Here is an 8,668-nt window from a genome sequence, read left to right on the forward strand (position 1 = left end):
CCTGCTTGACAAGTGAGATAATTTACTGGTCGTTATACTTCCTTATACAGTCTGTTGCACTTGATTAAGATCAGTCAAGATTAACGATGGGAACAAAGAGGAGATTTGAAATGGGTCTTTTGGGCTGGTGTTGGTCAAAAAAGAAATGGTGAAACCAAAGTAGAGCTCTGAATGGTGAGAAAATGTGTCCTGCTCTCTGCAGATAGGCAGGCAGCCACACTGGAAGAGAGGGGTGTATGAAGATGAAAGAGACTTTCAAGGCTGGAAGGCAACAGATGTTGGACCAGAGCTTGTTCTCTGAGAACAAGACTTCAAGTTTTCAGCAATTTCAGTAATTAGCTGCTGCTCATGTTTTTGTTCATTGAATTTCTGGGATTCCTATTAACTATGACATTAAAGTAACTATTTTTAAACTGATAAGAACAGATACTACACTTGATCTTAGCCAAAAGGCCGAGAAGCGATAAAAGTGACTATTTTTAAATGTCTAGAATTACCAACAGCAAGTTTGATGCCTCAATGTTTGGATATGTTTTGGTATTGATTTTTACTTATGGAGAAATTCCCCCCCCCTTTTTTTTTTCCATTGTTGTGAATTTTTCTTTTTCCAGCTTCAAAGTATGTTCCTTCATAAAGATCTGTATGTCCTTCAGATAGACAATATTAAGATGTAAAAGTCTATCTCCTGTGGTATCTGTCAAAAGGTTATGTTTATGTGATAGAAGATTGTAAATCTATAATGTCATTTTTCAAGGTTCAAATGGCTTAAAGAGCTCTTGATTACTGAATGAAATCATTCAATGACAGTTTATAACATTGAGTAGAATAGAACATGTAAGATGCCCAGCACAGTGCTTGACATGAACGTTACATGTTGTTGCCGTTGTTTTAATTATTATTATATTAATCAAAAGACAACAGACCAGAGGAGAGTACTTGCATATTTAATTAGAAAGCAGCAACACATTTCATTTGCATTTCAGGAAATTATGAGAGCCATTTAAAAATAATGAAATAATGACAAGAAATGTTCATTGCTCTGTTGGAAACAGTGATATTATAGTATAAATAAATTGGCTCATGTGGCCTCATGAGCTCTGGGTTCAAAAGGGAATACCATTACCACCATCTAGTCATGGAGACTTTGAAATGTATCTCTAAACTGCCTTAAGCCTACCTTTCCTTTCTTACATGATGTGGAGATGCCTCTTGTGGCCATGGTGAATGAGTATAGGAGTTCGGTAAATAGTCCATGATTCAGTCTGCTTGGCTAATGTCTTAAATTTTAGAGTTGCTAATGTAGAGAAAAAGATTTTTTTTTTAAAGATTTTATTTATTTATTTGACAGAGTTCACAACTAGGCAGAGAGAGAGAAAGAGAGAGGAGGAAGCGGGCTCCCCGCTGAGCAGAGAGCCCGCAGTGGGGCTCGATCCCAGGACCCTGGGACTACAACCAGAGCCGAAGGCAGAGGCTTTAACCTACTGAGCCACCCAGGCGCCCCTAGGAAAAGAGTATTGATTGAACTCATGTTAAGAGATCATTAGACACTTTTATTGTTACTTATCATAAAGGACTAGAAAAAAATTTTAAAAAGCTAGATAAATAAAGCTAGAAATCGAGATTTGAATTTTCATTCATAGCATAGAAAAAAATAAATGTATACCTGAGGACATACTTGAGAAAGCATCCCTAAATCATTGTGAAATTCTTCGTACAAACTTTCTAAACCTTAAACAGAAATTACGTTTGAGAGTGGAGGAGCTGGTCTCCTGAACCAGGGATTGGAGAGTTTCATCAACCCAAGAAAGAGGCAAGGGAGATCCCTCAGGTGCTGAAATGAGGCAGGACTACAGTTGTGGCTAAGACTCAGGATACCCAATCAAGGCTAAATTTCCAACAAACAGCAATATTTTTTTGCACGTAAGTGTACCCTATACAGTAATGGGTACATACTGAAAAAGTGCATGTGCTTTTTTGTTCCATGTGATATTTTGGACATTATATACTAAAAAAAAGTATTGAGTGATGATAGGAAATCTGAACTGAACTGGGCCTCTTGCTTTTATTTATTTTATTATTATTATTATTATTTTCTGTGTGTGTGTGTGTGTGTGTGTGTGTGCGCGCGCGCCTCGGCTGGAGCTCCTTGATACCGTGTGAGATTGTGGTGTGTCCCCAAATGATCCCTCTTCCTGCCACGTATTCAGAATAGGAGAACAGTCATTGAAACACACTCTGGAAAAAAAGTCCTATGTTTTTTTCCGGAGAAAGCTAAGAGGACCAAATTGAGAAGGCTAGATCTCCAGTGTACCTTTATCTGCAGTTCACAATGCATACAAGGCCTCATTGCACAAAATGCTTCTTCATCCAGCCTATTGATTTCCATGCCTCATTTTTGTTCCTTTGCATATACTCTTTACCTGTCTCAGATTTCCAGAAACATGCACTTCTGCTTCTTTGAATTCTACCTTTCCTTCAAGGCCACACTTGCATATTTGCTACTGTGGCAGACTGAACATATAATTATCATTTAAATTGAAATGCTTCTGAGAGTGACAGTGGGTCACATTAATTACCACACCAGGTATATAGGCAGAACGTAGAGTTCTCCCATTCAAATCAGCCCATATGGTCACTGTCTTACTGAACTTGCCCAACATCTTCTCATGGCGATCCCTCTCCACCACTGGTTATGTGTATAGCACTGATCACCTATATTTAGCATTTTTTAAAAAGATTTATTTATTTGACAGAGAGGGAGAGAGAGCATAGGATGTGGGAGCAGCGAGCCAGAGGGAGAGCAAGGAGCCCAATGAAGGGCTCAATCCCAGGACCCTGAGATCATGACCCAAGCCAAAGGCAGACACTTAAGCATCAGAGCCACCCAGGCACCCCAAGCATTTTGCCATTTGGCATACATTGTCTTATATTTCTGGTGCTCTTGTTTTTGTGAGTATATCTGTCTCATTGCTCATTTCAAACTAAAGTAAGATTTTTTGAAATCAGAGACTTTTTTACATTCTTTGTAACTGAACATTTCCCGGAGAACCTCATGTAAATGAAACACAGAGTGAATATTCGTTGACTAAAATTTTTAGAAACCAAAGCCTCCTGACAAACTTTAATAAGTTTAAAATTCATTATAGCACAGCTGTAAAGGTGTGGTGGGTTTGATCATCCCATGCAACTTGTTAAGATAAATATTTGATATATATGGTCATATGCTGTGGCACCAAGAGCCCCAGTTTTTGTTCTCAGCTTTTTAATGTATCACATGATACAGTTGAAAAATTTCTTTTATTTCCATTTAAGCGTGTTTAGGGCTATGATCAACACACATAAGGTTAATATTGTACATATCATTAGTAAACAGCGGCTTGAAGCTTTGGAGTTGATAATTTGTAGTGTGGGTTTTATTTTAAGGAAAGATGGACTTACATTACTCTCTTTTTATAAGTTTTTTTGACTTTTAAATACCAAGTATCTATTAATATATGCTTTTTAGGATTTGAGTATGAGTATTTTATTTTTGTTATTATTTCAGTAATAAATTTGAGAAAATGAATATAAAAAGCTGATGAGAATTTTGGAATGTCCTGTTTGTATAGTTAGTATAATTGCCATGGATTTGGCCAGGTGTAGCTAAACGATATTTCAGGCAAAGAACTAATAGCAAAGCTTTTTACACAGTAATTTCCTGGGTAAGGTTCAACAAAATGAAAACTCATCAGAAGCCCTGCTGGGATTCCATCAGCAAGCATTTATTTGTAGTCGCATGTACACCTGCTTACATAGTAATAATACACCAGTGAGTTAAGTCACTATGCCAATGCAAATTAGCTTTATTTTGAATCTAACACTGGAATCTAGCAGATATACTAACCAGACAAATGAATTGCCCCTAGATGGACAGAATAAACTGGGGAAAAAAAATTCTGTAGTATTGGCCTGTTTCTCTTGTTACTTTTGGTTGTAGAAAACCTTTTATGAAAAACCTTTCCTTTGCGATCTCCTACCATTTAGATGAAGAATTTGCGGCATATGCCTTGCTCCGTTGGTGCAGCAATATCGAGCAGTGCAAACCTGCCATCTGCAATGTGATTCTTCAGCCCAAGAGAACCCGTGCTGCTTAATTCAAACTTAAAATCAATTCAGCAAACATTTATAGAGGACGAACTCCATACAGGGCATTACGCTAGGTGCTGGAGGTAGGCGCAGAGCATGACAGATGAGCGGGAGTACCACCTGATCCAAGAGGTTTCTGAACAAGTAATGGAGACGAAATCAGCAATGCTATACGGCAGAGCACACAACTGGAAGTCACAGGGGACCCACGAATTGCTGTAGAGAAGAGGGATGGCCAAACCCCAAAGTCACTGTAATTAGTAAAGAATTAACACAAGAGATATGTAATCAAGGATTTAAATATGTTGAGGGAGGGAAGAGGGAAGAGGAGCAGGCCTTTAATATAAGGCCCCAGCATGCCTAAAGGGAAGAAAGTGGGAAGGAGGAAGGCATGTTTGGGCAAATAGACGGGAATTCCATTTAGCTAGAGTGCTGGTGGCTCCGTGGGAGCAGGGCAAGGTAAGCCCAGAAAAGAAGGCGAGTCCATATGTGTAATTATCAGGAATCTTTAAGAATGTATTTCATGCAAGGCACTGCCGGTTTGAGAAGTTAGGCATCTAGTTTATAGGTAATGGAATCTCCTTTATTGAAAAAGAAAATATTTTTTTTGGAGTAAGGCAGTTACATGATCAGAATTTTTAGAATGGAACACAAAATGATAACTTTGTGAGGGCCTCTTTCTAACCCAGATATTATCTTTTTTCTGTTGGAAATATTCTACCGATATTTATGTAAAGAAGCATAAAAGAGGTAGGTATCAGCATCATCTGAATTTGCTTAATACAAAAAATGAACTTCTCTATGGTAATTTTCTCTCTCCTTTATCAAGTGATATATTAGTTTCCTGGGGCTTCCATAACGAAGTACCAGCAACCAGGGGCTTAAAACAATAGAAATTTATTCTCTCACAGTGTGGAGCCCAGAAATCCAAAAGAAAAGTGTTGGCAGGCTCGGTTCCTACCGAGGGCTCTGAGAGAGACTCTGATCCCTGCCTCTCTCCGATGGCGATGGCCAGCACTACTTGGCCTTCTTCACCTTGTATTTGTATCACTCCAGTCTGCCTCCATCCTCACATGACACTCTCCCCAGGTCTCTGTGTCCAATCCCCTCCCCGCCTTTTTAAAAATATTTTATTTATTTATTATAAAGAGAGAGAGAAGGTGCATGCACAAGCTGGGGGAGGGGGAGAGGGGGAGAGAGAATCTCAAGCGGACTCCATGCAGAGCCTGATGCAGGTATTCATCTGAAGACCCTGAGATCATGACCTGAGTGGAAATCAAGAGTCAATTGCCTAATGGACTCAGCCACCCAGGTGCCCCTCCCTCTTTTTATAAGGACATTCACTGTATTGGATTAAGCTCCATCCCAATGGCATCATCTTACCTTGATTAAACCTACAAAGACCCTATTTTCAAATAAGGTTCTCTTCATAGGTTCAGAGGATTAGGACTTCAGAACATATTTCTTCTTGAGGGGGACACAATTCAATCCATAACAGTGGTTTTATCTGTATCTATCTATATCTTTATCCACCAAATATATAAATAACCAAAATAATATATATACTGAAGAATTAATATTCTTAGGCATAAATCTCATTTCTTTATTTATGCAATAGATATAATAATATTGTCCTTATAAAATTGCTGAAAAGATGAAATTTAATATGTGAAAGATCCTAGCATGGGACAGGCTTACGTATGTGGTTGGTGCATGTATTAGGACACTTAATTCAGGTACCTATTTCCAGAAGTAACTTTAAAAAAGAATCTTTCTTTTGTTCTATACAAGTGTTTCCAAATACTAGGTTTAACCAGTTTAAAACAAAGCCGTAGGTGTCATGTATGTGACCAAAAGAAGTACATGATTCAGAAAGGACATTCATTTGTCCTAGAACTTTCTTTAACCTTGGAGTATTCTATTAGGAAAGAAATATATAGAAAACTTGCAAAGTTAGTGTCTCACAATACGTTGCCAGTATTTTCCAATAATCCTAACTATCTGTATACCATAAGGCAGCCCTAGATTTGGGCGTATTGGTGAATTAGATCAATTTGGCTTCTTAAGGCTTTCTCTTCTCTTTTTTTCTCTCATTATTGGACGGCTGGGTTTCATAGTCTGTGTAATTACTTGTGCTTTCCACTTTTCTCTGCCCTTTGGCACTAGCACACCCAAAGTTAAATTTAATGCAAGGACATCATCTGGCAGATTTTCCCAATCTTGGAAAGGTAAATTCCCAAACCTCAGTTGAAGTATTTATATTTTAACCTGAATTTTCAAGATAATTGCCTCCTCATGTCTCCACCTAATTTGGTTTGTGGAGGTACAATCATATGAACAAATATGTGTTAATGGAAAACCTTCTTGGCTGTCAGTGAATTGGGCATCCATAAGGGATAGTATATGGGAATTCTGGAATTTATAATCCTTTTCACTCTGCCATTAATTAAAAGTGCCCCAGAGACAGATTGGGAGTGACCCAGGGTGAAGGGGCTGGAGGTTAAGCCTTTTAGCTTTGAGCCTCCAGTTTGAATCTGATCTAAGCTGGTAATAAACAAGAGCTACTGCTATTTGATACCAGTTTGGTGACCCGTGTGAAGTGAATTAGTAATCTCAGCCTCGCTCAGGTGGACAGGTGTTCTTACGCAGCCTGAACTGATGCCTCTGCAGAAGAACCCAGCAACCTCAAAAGGATGGAAATAAAATGGCTTCACCAATGTTCTCTTGCCCTACTCGGATTATTGTTCAGTAACATGGAAAAGTAGGAGGCCTAGGATTCCATATGCCCGGCTTGTAAAAAGGCTATGGGAATGAAAGAGATCGGGGTGAGCTTAATAAGACCCAGACAGTGGGTCAAATGAGAATCAGGTGGTGGGTCTAGGAGAAATTTAATATCCTTGGCTTCTTTCTCTCTCTTTTTCCCCTCTCTGTTTGGTTGTCATGGGAATCTGTGTTTGTGGAGGAAGCACTGATTGTATTTGCCCAGGGCAGATGTGTATACCCTCCAGCCTTGGAATCTGGCAATGGTAGGACAGAGGATGTGTGGCTGGAGAGAAAGAAAGGAATTCACATTGATAACTCTCACAGAAAAAGATGAAAACATTGCAACAATTTTGTGGTGTGTGTTTTTTTTTTTTTTAAAGACATGATGCACTGAGTTGAAATAAGAACAGAACTTTTATTACTAAACTGAAGAAAGCTATTTGAACTTGGTTTATTTGAATTTTGTTGCTACGATTGAGTACAGCAGTTTTTCGCCCAATTTTAAAATAATGTGTGTTAAAACAATCCCATATTTTTGCCCCCTATAAGCAGAACAGGGAAGTCCCAGAAAATTAAGCAGAGGAAAGAAATACCATCTTAAATGTACTTAAATTTCTTTTTTCTTTTCATGAAAATATAAATCATTAATATTACCTATAGCTTGCTGTTTCTAGGAAGCCTCGATGATCAAAAATTGTTGTTTCTTTTTTAATCAAATTTGTGGATGTGTGTGTGTGTGTGTGTGTCTGTGTGTAATATATATACCATGGCACTCTCATGGCATTCTCCTTAACCCATATGTATATATGTATTTGAGACTAGTGCAGTAGAAATTCAGATAATTGCAATATGCGAGAGAGATTAAACTCGAAAAGGCAGGAGGGAGTTTTTAAGCATTGAGGTGAGCTAGTGGCAAATTTAGGGTGAAGTTGGTTAATGGGATTAGGCTCTCTGTGTTTGTTAATTACAGTTTATTGAAGTTAGGCTCCTACCCACTCAGAGCGACTGGAGGATAGGGGCACTATCCTTTGGCTGATTACATTTTAAAGGGCTGGTTCCCAGGTGCTAGACAAAGGCAGTCCTTGGTTGTAAAACTAGCAAACGGCTGATAGGAGATGAGTAAGTTCTGAAGATCTGATGTACAGCATAGTGATTATAGTCAACAATACTATATTATAAACTTCAGAGCTCCTGAAAGACTAGATCTTAAGTGTTCTCACGACAAGATAGTAGTGATAATTACGTGACACGATAGAGGTATTAGCTGATGCTATAGTAGTAATCATATTACAATCAAATCATTTTACACCTTAAACTTATACAACATTATAGGTCAATTTTATCTTAATAAAATGTCCTCGTGCTCTCTGTATATCCTAGTGCTACAGAGCTCATGGTCTTCTTAGCACGTTTTACAGAACTCATCAAAGATAAATGCAGCAGTCTGTGGTGAGTAACTCCATGGATGTTGTGTGGAGCTAAGTTCTCATCACCACAGACTTACGAAGACCCTAGCGGTCTGTTTTCTTAGTTTCCTTTTTCTTTCCTTCTTTTTTTTTTTTTTCCCCCAAAGATTTTATTTATTTATTTGACAGACAGAGGTCACAAGTAGGCAGAGAGAGAGGGGGAAGCCGGCTCCCCGCTGAGCAGAGAGCCTGATGCGGGGCTCCATTCCAAGACCCTGAGATCATGACCTGAGCGGAAGGCAGAGGCTTAACCCACTGAGCCACCCAAGTGCCCCGTTTCCTTTTTTTTTTTTTTTTTTTTTAAGTCTGATTTT

At 38.6% G+C, this 8,668-nt stretch overlaps 1 pseudogene; it reads right to left on the bottom strand.

Moving 5' to 3' along the window:
* Positions 1–360: 360 nt before the first annotated feature.
* LOC116580957 lies at positions 361–465 on the bottom strand (annotated as a pseudogene).
* Between the last annotated feature and the right edge of the window lie 8,203 nt (positions 466–8,668).

The sequence above is a fragment of the Mustela erminea genome, chromosome 1, assembly GCF_009829155.1.
Source record: "Mustela erminea isolate mMusErm1 chromosome 1, mMusErm1.Pri, whole genome shotgun sequence".
NCBI lineage: Eukaryota > Metazoa > Chordata > Mammalia > Carnivora > Mustelidae > Mustela > Mustela erminea.